Below are 20,531 nucleotides of genomic sequence, written 5' to 3'. Positions count from 1 at the left end.
CAGTCCAACCTCACGGGCTGTACGTATATACCATGGAGCCTCGATGCAAACGCCCTTGTATACACCACTTTCGCTCCCGACAGTACGTGAGGCGGCACACCCGCCGGTTCTTGCAGCTCCGGACGCAACTGGCGAAGCGTTTCACGTCACTTATGACGCCACGCTTAGCTGCCTCCGCGACACGGCGTCTCTTGTGGAATGCCCCTGAACACACGTGCGCGCTCCTCGTTTTCCGCCGTCCTTAGCGCGTGCCTGGGCAGCTTGCTTACAAACGTGAGCGGGAGATGCCGCGTCCCAGACCACGTGAACCTTAACTGCGAAATGTTTCCGCAGAAATGCACAACAAATCAGCGCAGCCCTAAAGAAACGAAAAAAAAAATGAAAACGGCCACGCATCCATACATGCTGAGGTAAAGTGCCCTAAAAGGTGCACAGAAACCGACAAAACACAGGTATGCTCGCCCATAAACGCGCACTTCAACACGATTCGATATGAAAATCACTGCACTGAAAGTAAAGATTTTTCCATTGAGATAACGGCCGCCTGTACTCTCCGCCTGTTTCCCTACGCAACTGTGTGGCCGAGGGAAACCTATCCCAGGAGCCCAAGCCAGCGGGCTTCGTTCCTGGAATGAACCTTCACCGCACGCTGTTCTTACTCCTGTCCCCTCCAGCTACCCCAAATAGTGCACCAAAAATGAGAGGCAAACATGTCTGGGGCCACAGGACGACTCAAAGGGTCGCGCGAAGATCAACCGCCGTCCCTGTAAGCTCTTCGCCGCCTCTTGTTATGCGTAACGGACGCCAGCGGAAGCGGATTTCTATCCCCCGACCATATCGCGTGTCATCACGACACTGCGAGACCGGAGCAAAGCGCAATGCGCCAAGAGAAACAAACACTGCAGCGCATACGCCCTCCAAAACGTGCCGCTCCGCTACTGCGCCCAGCGAACGGTCATATTCCGCGCGGAACATGACCCCGATACGCCCGTACGCGCCGGCCACAAGAACAATGGCCCTTCAGTGCGCCACCGTACAAGCCGCAACGCCACCTGGCTCCTGCCTATTCTCCGCCAGCGAGGGTCGATAACATCTCGTGGCGGCGAAACGGGACAGTGCGTCGCTGGGAAGCGGCCCGCGGAGGCCCTTGCTTCAAAGGGGCCGAACCGCTGTCGCTGTGCCCAACTGTTGCGACCACATCACAGAGAGGCGGATAAGACCCGCTGAAGGTTTCGGCCATTTCCTTGCATTCGGCGCGCTAATGTGACCGATGTCTAAGGCACCTCGCGACTGTGTTTGGACGCCTCCTATGCATTTCCTTATTTTAAACTCCAGGCATGCGAGACGGTCAAATGGGGCTCTTTTTTTTTTTTTTTTTTTTTAATAAGTGCAGTGGTCGGTAGTGCTCAGCTATAAAACTGCTTGGTCAATCGAGCGCTGGAAGCAAGCAGATACGTTGAACCGAGCGCAGGAGATTGAGGAATACGGCGAGGACTGCTAAAGATTCTTGCCAAGGCGACGCTGCTGGGCGTCCCATGTTTCAGTCCCTACACAGTGCGGAGCCATGAAGCTCGACTTGAGGCCCAGTGGCGTGAGTGAACACTAGCTGAGGTATACGGGCTGTTCCAGCGGCAGCGCAGCATGTATGAACCAGGGAGTGGCCAAAGTTCCTCTTCATGTTCTCCGGTTCTGCACAGTTCTCCCTCCGCCGCGCCGACAATGGGTGCTGAAAGCATTTCGTGCTTAAAACATTGCAGCTGAAAACAAATTCACCGTTCGCGCTCTGACTTGATCAATTCGGACTCGCCCTGTCATCTGCTAACCACATTGGATGCTTCAGTTGGTAGGGCTACTCTCCCGAATAGCTATGCGTTGGTTCTGGGCTCGATCCTTGGACAAGAGTGAATTTCTATAGCTGCGCTTTTCTTTTTTTTTTTTTTCTATTATCGACAGCTGTTGTACGTTAAGCGGTGCTCGCTTTCAGGCCCGACCGTACCACTTAGCTCGAAAGGCACGGTAGGAGCGCGCAAGCGGTTGTTTCGCGTTGCTTAAAAAAAAAAAAAAAAAAAAAAAAAAAAAAAGCAAACTACCACTTCCGTGTATTTATCTGGCTAGACGCTGTTTTGCTACTATTCTCATCCAAATGGGATCAAAATTCGAACATGAGTTATGCGCGGGACTTGTGCGCCTTTTCGCGTTTTTGGATGATATATGGATAAAGTAACGTCTCTATTGCTGTGCCGAGTGTATCGCCGCTGCGGCAGTACCGTCTGACGCACAAGTTGGGGCAGGCGACTCATCGGTGGCTACGCGCTTGGGCGTCTGCTTTCGTTGAAAGAAGCAAGCTAAGCCATAAGCAAAGCTTGACGAGCTATCTTTTTTTTTTTTTTTCGGTTCTCGTCAATACAAGATAATTATGGGCAAATGGCACCGTTAAGCTAGCGAAAATGTGCGCGAGCAGGTCCAGGCCGGCTGTGTCCAACCATACGTACTTTCCAGGCGAATTACATTTCTCTAAACTCAGACACTACGTCTAGACCAACGAACACGCCTTGTTTGTCTACCGATCGTGGTATTTCAGTGGCACGGACGAAGCCTCTCGAGACCTCGTGCTACAGTCAGTTTTCAAGACATCGACGTCACTCTGCGGTGGCGCCGCGAACTAAGAAAGACCGGTAGCGCGCGGAACTACTTGTTTGCTCCTGAGTGAGTGCTTTGTCGGCCACACTGACAACGTCAGCGGAGTAGTAGTAATAGTAGTAGTAGTAAAGAAGAAGGCTTTATTGAAGCGCAACAATTAGGCGCCTAATATATCGATGGCCTGCTGGACGAGCAGTTGCTGTTCCCTCTCACCCTCCGGTGCAGCCAGGCCCCAAAGCGTGGGAGGGGGTGGGAAAGAAACCCGATTGCAACGCAACCGGGCAGGAAAATAGGCCGTGGGGAAGGTTGGCGTAAGAGGAAGGTCAGCTGGGACATGAAGAATAGCGGCGGAATTTGTGTATATATAGCAGTGCAGGTGTTATTCGGTTGTATCTGCCAAAGGACGTGAGCCTCCCGAACGCAGAGATTAGTATGAAGGTCGGGGTAGAGCTTGCGGTCTAGACGAGCAGCACTGTAATATTCTCTTATGAGGGCGCGAAGAGACACTCTCGACCCGCCCTCTAATGACCTGGTCCAGGCGGCGCCCGGTTACAATTTTTTCGGAGAACTCGCTCGGTAGACCTACGCTGCGTAATCAAGCACTTTCGCATGCCAGACCTGGAGCTTCGTAAGACGGAACCTCAACGAGACGGAAAAGCCGGAAGATGATGTTCCGCTGATTTTCCACTGCCGGAGATACGAAGGCAGCTTTGAGTGCATAAGCTGTGTTCTGGCAAGGAAGTCACAGCATCGACGGTCAAGTATTCGTGGTATTTTAGGGAAGACGGTCTCTCTAGATCCAAATCTAAGATCTCTCTAAGTGAGAACTCGGTACTAGCTCAATTTTCTGGTTTTCTAAGGGTATTAGGGACGCCGTAGCGGAGGGCTCCGAAAATTTTGACCAGCTGGGGTACTTTACCGTGGACTGACATCGCACAGCACACGGGCGCACTGCTTTTCCATCGAAAAGCTTCCGCTAAGACCGGGATTCAATTCCGCATCCTTGGACACAGTAATCGAGCGCCCTACCACTGCACATCCCGGAGGCGTCCGCTCCGTTTTCTTGTGATTTAACGAATACTGGCGGCTTCTAAGATGTAACTGTAACGCTCCAAGAATTGCACCTCGTCATACCTGATGATGCAACTAAAGCGCTGGCATAGATTTTTCAGATCAGCATTTTGTACTTTATTGAAGCTTGATTATTCTAAACACATTTTTTTTTTTTTTTTCATGGTCCGCGAAATGAAACATTAAAGTTCAGAGACCGAAGCGACGAAAGAGAGCGAGCAATAAAAAAATGAAGCGGCAACATCCGTTCCACACCTAAAGATTGTATTACCCGAAAGTGGAAGCAGCAACAAAGGCTCGCCCTCTGCAGACACAGTGAGGCGAAATCCTACTTCATGTACTGAGTTTCGCATTGAATGAACAAAGCGACGATGCAAACAAACAGCAAGGAACTAGCAGCACCACGCGGATTTATTCCGAAGAACACCGCTCCGCGGCGCTCTAGGCAAGTCCACTCCCAGTCCCAAATGTATACATGTGCGGTCTTCGCCGAAAGTAACCAGACAGTAGTGTTTGCTTTTCAGCCGTATAACAGAGCCCTTGATGCGCTTCAAAAGGAGAACACACACACACACACACACACACACACACACACACACACACACACACACACACACACACACACACACACACACACACACACACACACACACACACACACACACACACACACACACACACACACACACACACACACATTATTGACATAAACAGCGCGAACACGAAAACAAGGGACAAGAAACAAGAAAGCCACAGTACATGCGCTGACTCACAACTAAGCCTAAGCCGTTTACTCCAAGGCCCAGAAAAACAAACATGAAGAAAACGAAACAGTCACGTGAATGCGCTGTTTATGTCAATAATGAATAAGTACCAACTCGCCCAACAAAGTATCTTGGTAAACACACACACACACACACGCACGCACGCACGCACGCACGCACGCACACGCGCGCGCGCGCACACACACACACGCGCGCGCACGCACGCACACACGCACGCACACACGCGCGCGCGCGCACACACACACACGTTCACATACATAGGGACGAGGCTCAAAATGAACGCTAACCGACCAGCTTGCCTACATAGCGGGATTCATGTACAATCACGGCGTAGCCCGACTTCCGGACAATAATTAGGTGCAATGCTGGCCTCATCACTGAAAGAAAAAAAAAAGCGCATATTCGAGGCACCCTGTGTCGTTGCAGCCGCGAGAAGACGCGGTCCGGTTCTGCGGCGTCCGCAAGTTTAATATTAAGTGTAGCGCCGGCAGCGTAATGCGAGGTGGCGCATTACGCCGCTAATGGCCAAACGGGCCCGCCATTCGGCCGCTGAAGTGCAGGTCGTTTGCTTCTAACGATAGCCCTCCGGTCTTACGCCGAACCCAAGCCTGCTCAATTACGCTTTTCTATATATAGGAATTCGGCTTCACACGACTCGTTCCATCGGCTACTACGCCGTGGCTCCTTGGAAAATATCCACGACCCTCGACAGACCTGGAGAAGGAAAGTCAATACTCATTGGCTTCCCTAATCAGGTCAGTAACGAAACACCCGCGGGGCCGAGTGTGCGATCCAAGAGGCATCGTCAAACAGGCTCAGTTGCGCGCTGACCACTGGTTAAAGACCGAACCAACTTGGCGCATCAAATCGCCTGGGCAACGCTGCCAACGAGAACTAGGAGGAACAATCAATGACGTACTTAACTCTTCCCCGGACATCCCCAACGCGACCAAGAGTTGAAAAGAAGGAGCGCCCGATGTCTCGCAAAATGCAAACGTGATGATGCCAAGGCATACAAGACGTTAAGTAATACCAAGGCAAACAGGACCGCACCCGTCATCCTACATGTCAAAGCGCGCCAGAAATCGCTGACGAAAGTTGCGCTCGCCGATAGACACCCGATCGGGCGTCGCGGGTACGTTGCGAAGCCGCTTCCTGTCGGAGGTGCACACGCACGTCGCCGTCGGCAAGCGCGCTCCAGACACGAGCCGCAGGCGCAACCCGTACCGTTCATGCACAAGGTCGCGCCGGAAATGCAAGAGTGCACAGAGCGGAACGAGCCCTCGAACACGTGCACGCGCATGCACGCACGTGCACTGCGCCATCGATTTCACTGCGAGCGAGCGCACAACGCGAAGTGTGCCATGCACCCCTGCAGCCAGGCTCGCAGAGAAGGCCGGCTCCGTGGCCCCGCCAAGGTCATGCGAAGCGGGTCAAGCAGCCGCCAGTGACGCAACAACCGCGGCGCCCACTTTCGCCCGACGGCGGCCCCCGACGCTCCTCGTCCCGGATAGAAGAGGCCCTTTCATGGCGGTCGTACCCTCGCCTAAATTGCCGGATACCCCGACAGCAGGTACTCCCGCCCTGGACTGCTACTCTTGGGTGGCTGCGCTTACTGGCGTTTTCATAACCGAGGGTAAATGGGAAAATTGGAGCTCAAATTCCCCTAGAAGGGTGGCCAGGCTGTGCTGGGGAAGAAAAGTCAGTGCCTCCTGCCTGTCCTCATGCTGTGCCGCCGGGCCTGCAAAGGGCAATGTCTAGCTGACTGCTCTGCTTCAACACGCACTGCACGAGACTGCGATGACTTTCACCCGTACGTATGCAAGGAGTTTTAGAGCGGAGCCTCGGTCCTTCCAGGAGAACGAAATCGAAGTTCTACGGGTGAGGGCGCAGATTTTTTGTAGCCACCTCGAAAAGATACGCTGAGGTGGTTACTGGCGCTGGTAGGGTAAACATTACACATACTGTGGGCCACTGCTCCGTCGTAACAGGAGAGTGGTCATTACCACCCTTAACGTTCCTTAGCGAGCAATTAAGCGACTGGGGCTAACTTGTCGAAAACGCACATGCACACACGGATAGCCTTGTCGACACAGCGCTCGCCGTCAGTTGCCTTCATTTGTCCTTGCGCTTTTTTAGCATGGCCCACCACTTTTGCATTGTCGGCACATTTCCGAAGGCAAGAAAGGTGCGACTGAGGCCGCTCACGGAGCGAAACAAGTCTCGGGTCGAACGATTGAAATGCGATCGCTCGAAATCAACAGCTCAGCGTTTCTATCTGTTCTTCGCTTGATGTTCACATCTCCATGTTTCCGATTTCTTCAGATAACTCATTGGCTCCTCTTCACATGGGGGTATTGCGTAGGTGGGATACTAAGCATGAAAATATCGGTACAAGAACCTCAATTCCCACTACTCCGGACTTCGGCTACTTGAGCTGCCAGAACTTTCACCCGCGTTTATGGCTGAAAGCAGAGATGGGCAACCTCATAAGGTTTACACCTCTGTCCCGACAGTGTGTAGCTACTAGTACAATACCTTTACAGATTTTCAAACGTCCAATGTCGTTCTGTTGCTGCAAGTGACGAAATGGCTAGTTTTTATGTGTGGGCACCCTCAAGAGGTTAGCATCAAACATCATGAGGCTGCCCACCTCTGGTTAAGCCCGCGTACAAACACAAAGATATGTGCTGAGAAGATCCCGCGCACGAACACGAAGATATGTGCTGAGAAAGTCCAGAAACTGGTTACACTAAAAGGTTGGGTCGACTGCCATAATTAGGCACTTATTACTCATCAGCGTCTTTGCGGTTGAAATGATCCCTCGTCCAGGGACTATTAACACGGGGACGAACCATAATTCTTCGCTAGATCAGGTCCAGTTTTTCTTCCATCGCGAAGCCTCCGATAAAGATACAACTTTCCTTTGTACCAGCCAATCAGTATTCACTCTAACTGAAATCTAATGCACCTTGTGAGTTTCATCTCGATACACTGGTATAGCTTCGTTCCGGCGAGCCTTACCTGCGACTTACGACGTGCAGCGGAAGCAGCAGGTGACGCCTACCTCGGATTCCGAATTCGCCATTTCTTCACTATCAAGTGCTAAGGAGTATCCCTTGTGTCAAGTACCGTTAGAGGAACGAGCAACCTACGGATAGCTCACCCCTGTCCCTAGCGTATGCGGCTGCGCAGCTAGCACGACGAAACGCAGTCCACATCAGCGTTGTACACCCCATAAGAGGAGAAAAAAATGGCCCATCATCGTCACGGTAACGTCACCAAGAGCGATCATATCGACGCAAATGCGGTTCCTACATGGATGAAGAGGCTACGTGCGGCAGTCATCGAAAGTGCGTCGCGGCACAAAAAGACACAAAGCAGCAGCTGCACTTTTCCTCGCGACCGCTACGCCAAGGCAGACCCGTTTCGTAATAACACGTCAACCATCCCGAAAGCAGTCACTTAGACCAGTTTCGTTTAGACCGGTACTCATGGTATACGGCGCGGTGCGCCGGGTTTTAAGTATATCGCTCCGTTAAAGCCGAAAAAAACAAAAGGCTCAAGCAAGCGGCCTTGCCAACCTGAGCGATCCGCGAGCAACTATCGCAAGTGCAAAGCTTCGTCCTCGCTGTTTATTTTCTTTCGGTCGGTCTTAATCAGCGGCGTGCCTTACACAGACAAGTAGCGCAGGGAGGAAAACAAAAGGACAGCTTCGTGTCCAGCCCAAGGAGGAAGCGTCACGGGCGTCATTGTGCTCCCTTCCTCCACCGTCACATGCGACAGTGCTCCCGAGCTGGCAGCGCGTCAACGAGCTAGGCCCTGCCTGTGCTCGAGGCAAGGTCGCCACGAGGACGGCGCTGAACGCGGTGTCACCTCCGCACGCACTGGCCGTCCAGTGTGTCAGCCATGCAGGAGGAGGCTCCTTCCTTTGGCCGACGCGACCGCTGAGGTCCCACGCGGACCAAGGACTCCCGGCATCGTGTCGGCAGGAACAAAGAGGCGATAGCCACGAATGCGGGGAGGGTCACGTTCGTCACTCGGTGGTTGAAGAAAGCGCATGTTGCTTAGGCAACCCAATACCAGGCGCAGCTTGCAACGACAACGCGAGCCCGTCTCACTGGCAATCACCTGAGGTATCCGCAAGTTTTTCTTGAATCAGGTTTACACTGACCTCAACGAAGTAACCAGCTGGCCCTAGCGCTCACTCAGTAAACGATCATGTCATGCAGACGCAGCATGCAGGTACCTCACAAGATACAAAGAGCAGTGTAGGTATGCATGTAAACACAAAACAAAATAGTTGCCTCAACAATGAGGGAGTTGCGGCCGCACGGTGAAACACCGCCAACACCCTCACAGCTCTAGCGGTACAATTTCAAGAAGTGGGAGAGAGCGTTCAAGTACTGCCGCATCGATAAAAACAATGCGGCGCAGTCAAGTTGCTGACGACGATAACATTGTAATGGATCGCACTGACAGCAGCTCAGGCGGCGCGGCGAAACAGGCCGACGAGGGGCAGCCTGTGTGATGCTCTCCGATCAACGCATACCGTCCTGCGCTTGGAATAAACACCATTACAACATCAGCGACTTACCCAATGATAGTTCGTTGAACATTCCATTATTCGCCGATGACTGCGTCATATACCGAGCCATCTATAAGAGTGCTGATATTAACGCGTTTTCAAGGCGACTAACACTATAGGTTACTGGTGTCGCGTCACAGATGGATGATCCGAATGCAAACAAGACAACGCTCGCTCCCATTCAAGGACGTCAAAAATAAAATCCCTCTACTACTAATACTAACCGACTTTCTGGCTATCTTTTAGGCGTAACTTAATTCTGCTTCAGAAGTAGAAATATACGCATCTGCCATGTTAGTGAACTCGTACAAAATTGCTAAGTTCGTTTTATTTAGTCGAAATCCTAGAGTACTGCTAATTAAATTAAGAATAACGCAGGACTGTCTAGCCTTCAGAAGCGCTACAAAATCGTAGGACTATATCTGTGTCATAAATCACGTTTTCCCTCGCAATTCTTATCAATCAGCTCATCGCTTCTCAGCGATAAGGTTGCCTATCTACCTCGAGCTCGCACCATCACCCACTTTCACTCCTATTCGCCTAACAGACTTCGCACTGAAACGACCAGCCCACACGTGCCATCGTCCTCACAAATGGTTCATTTCAGCCATCAAGTCACCGAACCATTGGCACCATGTTCTAAGCCCACCCTAGCTTGACTTCACCTAAAGGGGCTCTCGACATATCTCAGTAACGCGAAGCAGGTGCTCATCGCCACCGAGGCGATATCTACAAGCTGAACACGCTTAACGCCGCGCGATGCTGCAGTTCAGCTACAACACTACCAAGGCAACGGACTACAATGCCGACGCTGACGAAGATCGCAACGGCCTCGAAAACATCTAATCGGATCGGACGCTCATCGAAAGAGCCTGTAGTATACAGCTTGTCCGGGTTGACAGACTGCGCATCGTGACAAACAGCGCAGCGGTTACTTGTAACGAGCACGCAGGGAAGAAACCACGACTTACAGCCCCCCTCCCCCCTCACATAGAACAGCACTGTACACAAAACACTATTAATTTGAAACGGCCGAAAAGGAAACTGAACCTAATACGCCCTAGCCTGTGAACAATCACTACATAGAACTTACCACGCGCCAGGAAGACAGGTACACCAAGGGTCGGCTCCGATCCGCACAGTCAAGGCCGTATCCTACCGTCGGCCGCCTTGGCGTCTGTTCCAACAGTATGAATGTGTATTCCTTGTTTTTCGTCAAAGCCGCAATAAGCACACACCCCGCGCCGACGAGCGCTCACCGCCGAACACGCACATCCACACCGGCGACCACAGCACGGCACTCGTGAGCGCCCACACGCTCCCCGGACATCCGCTGGCCCGCTCGCAGAACTTCCCCGAGCGGCGACGATGAGCTGGCCTCTTCCCTCTCCGCTAGCGTCGGTCGCCCCGAGGGAGAAAGGCCGCCGCCGCCGCTGATTCTCGAGTTGACTTCCCCGAAAACGGCACGCTTCGTCAATCCGTTCCTCTAGGTTCCACGGTAGCGGTGGCCAAGACTACCGGATCCCGAACCACCAACTTCGCCTTCACCGTAGGTAGACCCACGACCTCGATTACTACAGCAGCACAACACACAACACAAACATCGACCAAGAGCCGACACGACGGCAACTAAGCGTCTCTCTCCCCCTCTGCGTGCACGGGGGGCACCCAAGTCCCACGCAAGAATTCCACCAGGAATGCGGCGTCGTTGCCGGGACCTCTCGGCTGCGGCGGCGGACGCCCTGTTGCTCGCCCCGTCTCGCCGTTTCTTCGCGTCAGTGTCGACACCGGCGGCCCCAATAGCCGTGGCGCTGCAGTAACGTGCTTTCCCGGCCGCACGAGCGACCTCGGTCTGGAGAGTTACCTGAACTCACGGTACCAACAAACGCTGACCGCCACACGGCCGAGCGGGGCTCACTGCGAGCAGTCAACACCGTCGGACGGAAGATCGGCCGAACAAAGCACCAGCCATACACTGCGCGCTCCGTCTGCCCACGTAGAGCCCGCCGCAAGGAGTGGTCGGAGAATTCCCTCTGAGAAGAAACACCTCAATCCCGGTCGTCGGCAGGAGACGAACGCTGCGCTGCCGGCGGCGTCACAGCATCGTGGTGACGACGGCCCTAGGAAACGGACAACAACCAGAGCAGCGTCGGTCGCCGGCCCGACGCCAGCAGCGGCAGCACGGGAGACGCTCGTTCTCCCACCCTCTCTCAGAGGGGCAACCCCCAAGTTCGCTTCCCCTCCAGGCTCATTTTCTTTTTCCTCTCTCCCCGCCGCTACACCGTTCGGGGCAGAACCGGCCCCCGCCACAGTGTACGCGCCCTCCCCGCCTCTTCCTCGGCCCTTTAAGAATCCCCCTCTCCCGGCCCGCTGGGCACCCCCTCGCCGACGCGTACGAGCGTCGCCCGCCGCACACAAAGGGGCCCCCGCAAGCTAGGAAGAGAGAACCCACCACCCCCACCATCCTCGGCCGCCTGCCCCGCCGCTCCCGCACGCAGCAAGGGTACCTCCGTAAACGTGGCGCCGAAGCTGCCATCTCGCGAATCGGGCGACAGCACACACCCACAATCCGAGAAAGTCGGCCTCTTGCCTGCCCTGCTGCCAGCGCGAGATTCTCCACGCCACCCGGCCCGAACGACTGGCCGGCGGCCCGTGCGGCCTGTCTCTTTCTTCCAAGCAGCGGCGAAAGTGAAAGGCGCAGTGCCCGCCAGTTGACGTACCGCTTTTCCCAACATCGTCAGTACTTCCGATCCGGAAAGAGAGACATCACAGATCGCAAAAAGGGGGCGCGGATTCGACACAGGAACAGGAAAACGAAGCGCAGACGCGCAGTCACGAGTGCCAGCTAACGAGACGTAGTGGGGAAGAAGGTTCGACATCCGGCCCGGTCACGTCGTATAAAAAAATGCTGGCGATGCCTTCATCCTTGTCGTCGCTTCCCCCCACCGTTCGCGACGAGGAACAAATCCGTCTCACTCCAGCGCGTCGCGTCACATGACGTCACGCTCCTCTAAGAGGGCGGAAGGACGGCAAAGCGCCCGAGGTCACTGCCGCAATGTTTCGCCCGAGCATTACCGAACGCTGCAGGCTACAATATGAGGCACAGGGGAGGATGCTCTGGTTTGCCGTACAAGTACCACCTCGAGAGGCGACTTAAATGAGTCGTGTTTCGTGAACCCGTGACGGCCATGCCCAGGCCGCTTCGGCAAATCTTGACATACAAATATACAAGGCTCCAATATGCTGTCCATCGTCTGCTCCTGTTGGACTGACAACCAGATGGGAAATAACACCCAGTGTGTCTAAAAAAAAAGGGGGTCAGTTCTTCTTTTTCGGCAGTTGAAAGTGCAAGAGAGGAGTTGCTCGGATCGGTGGCATTCCGCGAGCCCCGACGCAAAGCTGAGACCGGTTATTCCGCCATTGCGGGTCGCCATCGTCGTCGCAGGGGCGCGATCGAGAGCATGCCCCGCCCGGAAGAATCCACGATGATGACGCCGGCGACGGAACCAAACGGGCACCACTCCTTCCCTCTCGCCCTGCCTGATACCGGACGAATGCTGTCGCCTCCTGGCTGGCCAGTCCGGGCCTCGCTGATGCTACCGCAGGCTCTGCTCGTTTCAAAAACTTGTTTACGCGAGCAAAAGAATCGAGCAGTCTCGAAAGCATAAAAAAAAAAAAAAAAAACGCATCGATACTTATTGGCGGAAGTCCGGGAAGATTTGCATAAGGGTCCAGGAGCACTTAAGAAATGTGCAAAAAGCAGACACACATGATTGACGTTTGGCATGGGATGAGTCCACTGGGCAATTTTCTTTTGTGTGAACGATATTTATAGACTCGGGGCAACAAAGGGTTATGCAATGAAAGATGGAGAAATTATTAAATTAAATGAAAAGAGGGTCACCGATTTTATGAAGTAAAGGAATGAGGTATTATGTGGTCCCTGTGTCCAGGCAATATATGCAGAAGGATTTCTAGTTGGAAGACCCGCTACCGTCAGGTGCCTAATTCTTGTCGGTCTCAGTGCTCAGCCCGCTAGGCAAGTTTCTCCGTGATAACGTGCTCTTGCGGCGCAGACGCCATTTCACCGCAATGCAAGGCCGTTTAAATCAAGTCCCAAGCGATGATCTGAAGTCAGTCAACTAGTGAAGAAATCCGCAGATATACAACGAGGCAATGGGAGTAGTTCTGAACCTCGTGCGTAAGAAAATGTCAGCCAGAGATCAGTAAGGCAAAAAAAAAAAAAAAAAAAAAAACGCAGGGAGTGGCGGTGATGGGAAGCGAGAGGCTCTGCTGGACACCGTTCCGGCCGAGTGGCCTCTGGAAAAGCACACTGCAAAGCGGAAGGGGTCATGCCTGTGCAACTGGACGCTCCTCTTCTTTAAGGGGTTCGCCGAATGTGCAGTACAAAGATGTTGCGCCCGGCATCGACCGCCACGCCCTTCGGCCAGCAAACGGCGGCGACCGAACGCCTTCGCCCGCGGCGAGCTCCAAACCGGCCCTCATCTCGCCAGCGGCCGCACTCGATGCCCAACCTCACATCCAGTTATCGGCCCGGTGCCTCCAGAACGGCTGCCGCAGTCAGCTGTGTCACGATGGAAACAATATGAGCGGCAATAACGGAAACGTCCATGGGTTAAGAGCAGGGCGACAGAACGCGAGTTGTAAATTGTTCTCTCAGACACATGTAGTCGAGTATTCAACAAGACTACAACCCCCCCCCCCCCCCCCCCCCATCTTTTTTTTTTCTTTTTCACTTAAGAATGTTTCGGGCGGCACAGGTCCAAAAGAATGACAGGAACACGGTTGCTTCATGATCGTCTAGTTTCGTCCATGGCCCGTCTTGAGCCAGAAAGAAGTATCGACGCTTTGCTCCGTAACTGCACTCGGGATGAACCAGTACGCATGCGTCGGTCGTAACAGCCACCATTGCTTAAGCAAGCAGAATTCAAGTTTAACGGCGCGGAGACGATCAGTAATAGCGCTCGCCTCGTTTCCCACTCACGAGTACGTGACAACTCCAGCAAAGCGGCACTGGACTGACCCACCGGTACAAGCTCCCCGCAAGCAGTACACGGAAGTCCCGTCAGCGCGTGCAACATCATCGTAAGCCTGACTGCGTTTACTGCAGACCAAAGGCCTATTTCATACATCCCTCCACTTAACCCTGTTCTGTGCCAGCTGCGGCCACCTAGTCCCCCGCAAAGTTCCCACAATTTCATCCGCCTTCCCCAGTTCTGCAGCCCCTGTTACGCCTGCAACAAAGCGCGTAACTGTAGGCAGTTCGTAACGATGCTGAATCACTGTCACGTGGCCCCCCAATCCTCAAGTGCGGCAATTGCTGCCCGCAAAACACCGTCGCCACGCCCTTCTCTTGGCCCGGGAGCTCCAGCCGTACAAGCTTCCCCGAAAGTACAGGTTTTCAAAGGCCAAGAGCAAAGCACAGCAACACCTCGACAGGCACATGGAACCATATCACCAAATGGACTTCTGCCCGTAACGCTGGTTCGAATGTGCCCAAGAAACAGAAGCGGGCACAGAGCGCGCTCCCAATCTTCGTCCTTGCTCGGGCAACGACATGAAATTAAGCGAGAAGCGCAGCCTGCCAAGATATGAGGATGTTCGACCTGGAAAGGAGACTCGTGGCTGAACGAGCCGGACAGATATGAGGGCCAATCAGGGCAGCGGTTGCGTCTCGTAGCTGCAGGCAAAACCGTTCAACGCATCTTGAAACAGCGCGATAGCCGAGGCGAAGGACTGACAAAGTCGACGAGTAACCAAGCTTGCCGACTTATGCTGCAGTACTGTCACGGTGTCGACGGACTCTCGAGATTCTTACGTCTCCGGAGCCACCACCCACGTTTCTTTTTTTTTTTTTTCTATTGCGCAAATTTGCCCTTCGCTATAATTTCATTTTCAAAAGAGGGAAGAGTACGTTTCGGCAATGATACAAACAAAGGTCGGTGTTGAGGTGCCCATATCCAGACGCTTGCATCGACAGCCCTGGCAGCATAGGTGTCGTTGCTCTACTGCGGGCTGTTTTGTACGTTGGTAGGTTCGTCAACCACCTATGCACGAGTGTTGTCCAATGAATATAGTTTCACCGCCCCCTTCACAACTCTAGCTGTCGAAAATTCGTGACAGACAGCCTTCCAGACAAGTAGCCACAGTGTGTTCACAGAGAGCAGGACATGATCTTTCCTAAATCGCTGTCAAGGGCACATCCCCCCTCTTCTTATCTTGGATCCCTTGACTCCACCAGGTAACCAACCGGTCCCGTGCGCGGAGAGAAAAAGAGAGAGGCAGCAAGCGGGGTCGGAAACAAGGGGAAAGGCGAGGAGGAGGCAGATGATCGTGCTGGTTCTTTTCCGGAGAGACGGGGCCCACGTGCCCCGAGTGGGCGTGGCAGCTTTCTCCGCAGCGTGCCGGGGATTCTCATTCGCGACCCCGTGGCTGCTCCTGAAATAGTTTCGGCTGCCGCACGCCCGGAATCGCGGCGTTCCCTTTCTTTCAAGCAGAAAAGCCACCACGGAGACTCCGTGCTGCAAGAGGGCAGCGAAGAATTTCAAAGGGCGCCGCCGCCGGACGCAGAGGAGGAAGAGGACGCTCACCGGTTCAACTGTCTTGAAAAAGGTTTCCAGAAAATGGAAGAAAAGTCCAAATGAAACCAGCCCATGCGTACACCCGAAGTTCCATTTTTGCTGTTCAGTGGATCAGTACGGATCCAATAATCACTTTACTTCGGCGCTAAGAACTGCTGCAACGACTTTTAAAAAGGGTATGGATAAGCAGGCTTCATTAAACGAGACTGCACGAACGCTTAGTTGGAGGAGAGGATGAAGCGAATATCGCCCGCCTTGAAGACGGCCGCACGTAACATCACTACAGTCCCGTCGGCCGGAAGGAATGGAGAGGGGGCTCTACATTCGTCGTCGCCGTACATCGCCGCTGGTTCTGCATAAGACTGGGGCCACAACTGTCGGGAGAAGGGAACAGCGAGTTCCTAGCGGCAAAACATCGCCGCGGGGCGGAAATGAGGATGGGGAGAAGAACGAATGATCCTCGGCCTCTCCGCAACAGAGCCCATCCTCCGAGGAAGAAAGAAAGAAAGAAACGTGCCCCGCCGCGGGGCAACCTCTCGCCTGAGAGGGCCACTCACCTTCCATCCGCTCCGCGTGCCGTTCCACCACCCGCGCCGAGAGGGCGGAGAGGGATTTCCCGGGCAAGAGCGATATTTTTCTTTTTCTATTTCAGTGAGACAAGCCACTGAACTACAGTACTATAAGCAGACGAGCACGATAATAGCAGCTCTGTTTCCTCCTAATGGATACAGAGGCCTCCACCTCCGCACATGCAGAACAGCAGCTGCCGCCATCTGCCGTTCGGCCGTATGCAGAGAGGCAACCGATTTTTTTTTAATTCGCTCGTTTCCCGAGTGCGCGAACGCTCTTCTTCGCCGACATTCTCACCTGCCTCCTTCGATGCACCTAAGCGCGCGTGCGTGTGAGAGTGAGAGAGACAGAGGTGGCACACACAAGAAACGACCGTGTTTTCTCGTTATGCGTTTAATCGCGCGACCGGCTGCGACAGCGAAGCGCCCTCCAGAAATCAATCAATCAATCAATCAACTGGGGCTAACGATCGCAGCAGTTGCACGACGAACCGCATGCGCACGAAGGATGCACGCTCGTGAAAAGGTCTTCGGTGTGCGCGCGCAGCGAGGGCAGAGCTGAGTGATTAGCAAACGAGAGAAGGCTTCGGAGGCCCGGACAGGAGTTAACGACCCCCACTACCAAGGCTCAGCTGCCGCTCGATAAACGGGGGAGGGGGGGGGGGGGGGGGAATGCCAGCGGCCCGGGTTTTTGAGGGCGAGCGAGAAAATTGGAGGCTGCACGCGGACGGAAAGGGCGGCGATGCCAAAAACCACCGGCCGAGGAAAGCCTGATCGGGCCCCCGCTCGCCCGCGAATTACAACTGACGCGAGGATACGTCCGAGGACGAGGCAATAAAATGCTTACAGACGCTCCGGGAAGGTGTAAAAAAAGAGCGAGATGCAGGCGTGTCCATGCTAGCTGCAGAAAAGTAACGTGCACGTACGAGGAACACTACTCAAGTAGTGGAAGTCCAGCGACGGTCATCAGATCCTCCTCGGCGGGCAACGGACTAGACGTTCGGGCGAGTGCACAATAGGAGGCCACAGGCTTCCTCCACGTAACGTCCCAATCAGTGGCCGCCTGTTCTATGTGACATGACAACCCTAAGGGAAACCAGTATGACAACGCCTATGCATGCAAGTCCCACTACGGATACTATAGTGATCAGCCGTGGAAAATGATGTAACACGCGCATTCCTTGCGGCCTGTTTCCAAGACCACTTCAGTGCAGCGCGTCCAACAGTATCCAATATTGTTGCTCCCGAAAGTGAACTACTTAGAAGTGGCTCTTCTGGGCATTCCCCGCCTGCCGAACTAGACGCGCGCGAGCTCCTGCTTATTTATTTTATTTTTATGCTTTAAACGATCACTCGAAATTCTCCATATTATAAAAGACCCTGAGACTGACCAAGCACGTTATGCGACTGCTTAGTGGCGCAGGATCACCCTCCGCGGCATGTTTGGCAGTCATGGGCAGTATCGAATATACATGTATCTTCGATACTATACATTTTGTGTATCGGTATCAGGTATCGAGTGCTGAAAATGAAAGTATCGAAGTATTGGTATCGAGCATACATTTTCGGTGTATCGCGTATTTTAACGATACTCGATACTCCGATAAATATTGAAGTCACTGAGTGTCAGACATTTGGTCGACGGCGCTCGCTCAGGCGCTCGTACAAGCCGGGAGGCATCTTCGCTTGCAGCGCTTCCTGGTTTCCCTCCTGCTCGAAGTTTCCTTACTCCATCTATACCTATTCTCTTTCTTTAAAACTGAAGGAGCCAATTGCAAGTAGGTGCTCATGAGGTTGTTTACTTGTGAGCACCGAGTGCGCACCACGAAGCTGCTAAGCCGTTAAAAGACACGCAGAAACAAAGAATAAAATCGACAAAGAAACACCAAAGAAGACAAACAGGGAGTAGGGACAAGCGCACTTCATCTCTAGCTGCTCTTCCACCCTTCGCAATCCGCCTACTTGTCCGTCTCTGAGGCATGTGATTCTTGTCAAGTAGCATGCTCAGTGTGCTGACGAACGCAGTAATTTATGCACGACCCTAGCTCTCCAGACCCTTGAGATTCGCATGTCGGCTTTACTTGGCGGCTAGAACAAGACCGTCTAAGGCCTCAGTCGGCCACGATGCAGTCGGCTAACCGCCGTTCTTGTTGTTTACAGCATTTGATTCGAAACAAACACCTTTATTTGTAACGCCGATAAGAGGCTCCCACTAGGTTCCTTCTGTAAAAACTATTACGTCTAAAATGTTAAAAAAAATACACGACGCAAATGATACGTAACTGCACTTTTCCAACGCATAAATTTGAATAACTAATGCACAGTCAAAGATTTTTTTTTTTCTTTTTGCCGACAGCGTTTCAGCGAAACGTGAATAAAACTTGTGAAGATACTCTTGTTTCATAAATCAATAAACTGTTAAAATGTTTTCGAAATATGCGAATTGATTGACGTCACATTAGCCACTCTCTCTTAAAAAGAACAATTCTTTATTTTATCTAAACCAGACTAAGTTCCCAAGAGACGCTAGTGAGACTTTATTAACTATCCTTCAAGGTCCTCGAGTCGACGCGGCTATGCTTCACTCTCATTTTCTGGTAAAGGGCCCCTTCATCAAATGTAAGAGTGCGGCGTGTTCTTCGAATTATAAATGGAGGCTTTTCTTATTTGCCTCGCTTATGGAACGCCCACATCGCGGAGCTATTTCGGAAGTAACTAAAACGTTCAGCCATTTATTTTTGTTATCCTCTAGCTTTTAACACAGAATGTGAGCTTCAAAAGTCTGCTATCGCACTAATATCGAAATACCTGCTCAGTTCCTCAAGCGCACGCAGCACTGAGCCTTATAGCAAAGAAAACGGAGAGGGCCATCGGCTAAGTAACGTGTAGTTATGAAATGGAAAGCAGCAAAAGAAGTTTCGGATTTAGTTGCATGTAGCTAAGTGCTCACAGGGCGGTTCGTATGAAGAACACTATAGCGTAAAGAAATTGCTCGCTAGGCTACTTGTGCAAGTTTTGTAGCCATAGCTTCAATTCATTGTGAAGTTCTGACAAGGCCAGCTGCCCAGACAGCAGAGCTTCAATAAATCCGTGCTGTCGGATTCGTTAAAGCCCTTTCGTAGAAACAAAAACTGCGATAGAGGTACCACTGAAAGTTCAGAAAGCATGGTAAACTTTTTCAGTTTCGCTAATATTACCACCTTCATCATATTGGGATTTTATTTATTTATTTACAAATACTGCTGTCTCGGAGGGGAGACAGAGCAAGAGTGGGTAAATACAATGGCAGAAACAAATAACATCATTAACATAAAAACAGATAACATAGAAATATACAGGTCAAACTGTTAGGCAACTGAACAACGAACTCAATTGGCAATGAGCGAAGTGGGCCGTCCAATCGATTCCAAATTTCAATAGTTAGTGGGAAAAAAAGAAAATTTAAAGCTATCTATAGAAGGTTTGAAAGGAACAATTTTTAATGGTTTCAATGATTTCACAGATGTATCGCAGTATCGAAGATTCAGTATCGATTATCAGCATCGGAAATTGATTTCGGCTCGGTATCTTGTATCGATATCGGAAATACAATTTTGCAATGTATCGAGTATCGGTATCGAAGATACTTTTTTGAAGTACCTTGCCCAGCCCTGAAGTTTGGGTATGCCGATCCCTCAGTAACCGACTCCGTGGCCTGTTCCAAGCGCGCACAAGCCCAACTCCAAAGCAAAACAAGCGCGACTTCCAAAGTGGATACGCTCGCACGTGAGCCTGAAAGAAGGCCGGCCGGTTAACTACACTTAGTCAAGTTAGAGCGCAGTGCCGTGGGCTAAAAATGTTTGCCCAGCACGAGCCCGCTTTATTTCAATGCTTGCAGCGCCACTCAAAGCGTGCCAACGCTGCTGACTCTTGGACGCCCGCCAGCAGTTACCTTTGCTTTTGCGACTGGAGCAACGCGTGATGTCCGCCCCGTTCTCTTGCTCAAGAGTGCCGCACTAAAAAAGCGATACACCGCACAGCGTTCGCTCGCCAACAGTTCCTGAGAGTATCCAGTCGAAACGATGCCAGTCAAGCACCTACTGCCAAGATTCTCTCAAAAGAACAAAAGCCAAACAAATGGCAGCCATTGAAGCCAGCAGTCTGAAACGAGACAGCCACCGAGAGCACATACGCGCCTCTTGCTTGAAATGGCGCGCGGTACTTTTCGAGCAGCATATTCTACACAATTGGGTGGGAAAGATTTGCTCCTCCTACCGGATGCAAAGATTTTAGTGCT

General features: G+C 52.5%; 1 protein-coding gene across 2 annotated transcripts in view; it reads right to left on the bottom strand.

Moving 5' to 3' along the window:
* Positions 1 to 20,531, bottom strand: part of Utx (Utx histone demethylase) — a 138,079-nt gene that overhangs the window by 69,028 nt on the left and 48,520 nt on the right. The window contains exon 1 of one of the 2 annotated variants that reach the window (XM_084593400.1): positions 10,178 to 11,241. The exons of the other annotated variant lie outside the window; for it this stretch is intronic. The gene's annotated coding sequence lies outside the window, so the exon portion shown is untranslated. Of the gene's footprint in view, positions 1 to 10,177; positions 11,242 to 20,531 lie in introns of those variants that run through there. 2 annotated transcript variants of the gene reach the window in all.

The sequence above is a fragment of the Amblyomma maculatum genome, chromosome 2, assembly GCF_055883805.1.
Source record: "Amblyomma maculatum isolate TAMU_Amacu chromosome 2, ASM5588380v1, whole genome shotgun sequence".
In the NCBI taxonomy this organism is placed as follows: domain Eukaryota; kingdom Metazoa; phylum Arthropoda; class Arachnida; order Ixodida; family Ixodidae; genus Amblyomma; species Amblyomma maculatum.
This window is presented reverse-complemented; position numbering and strand designations above follow the sequence as displayed.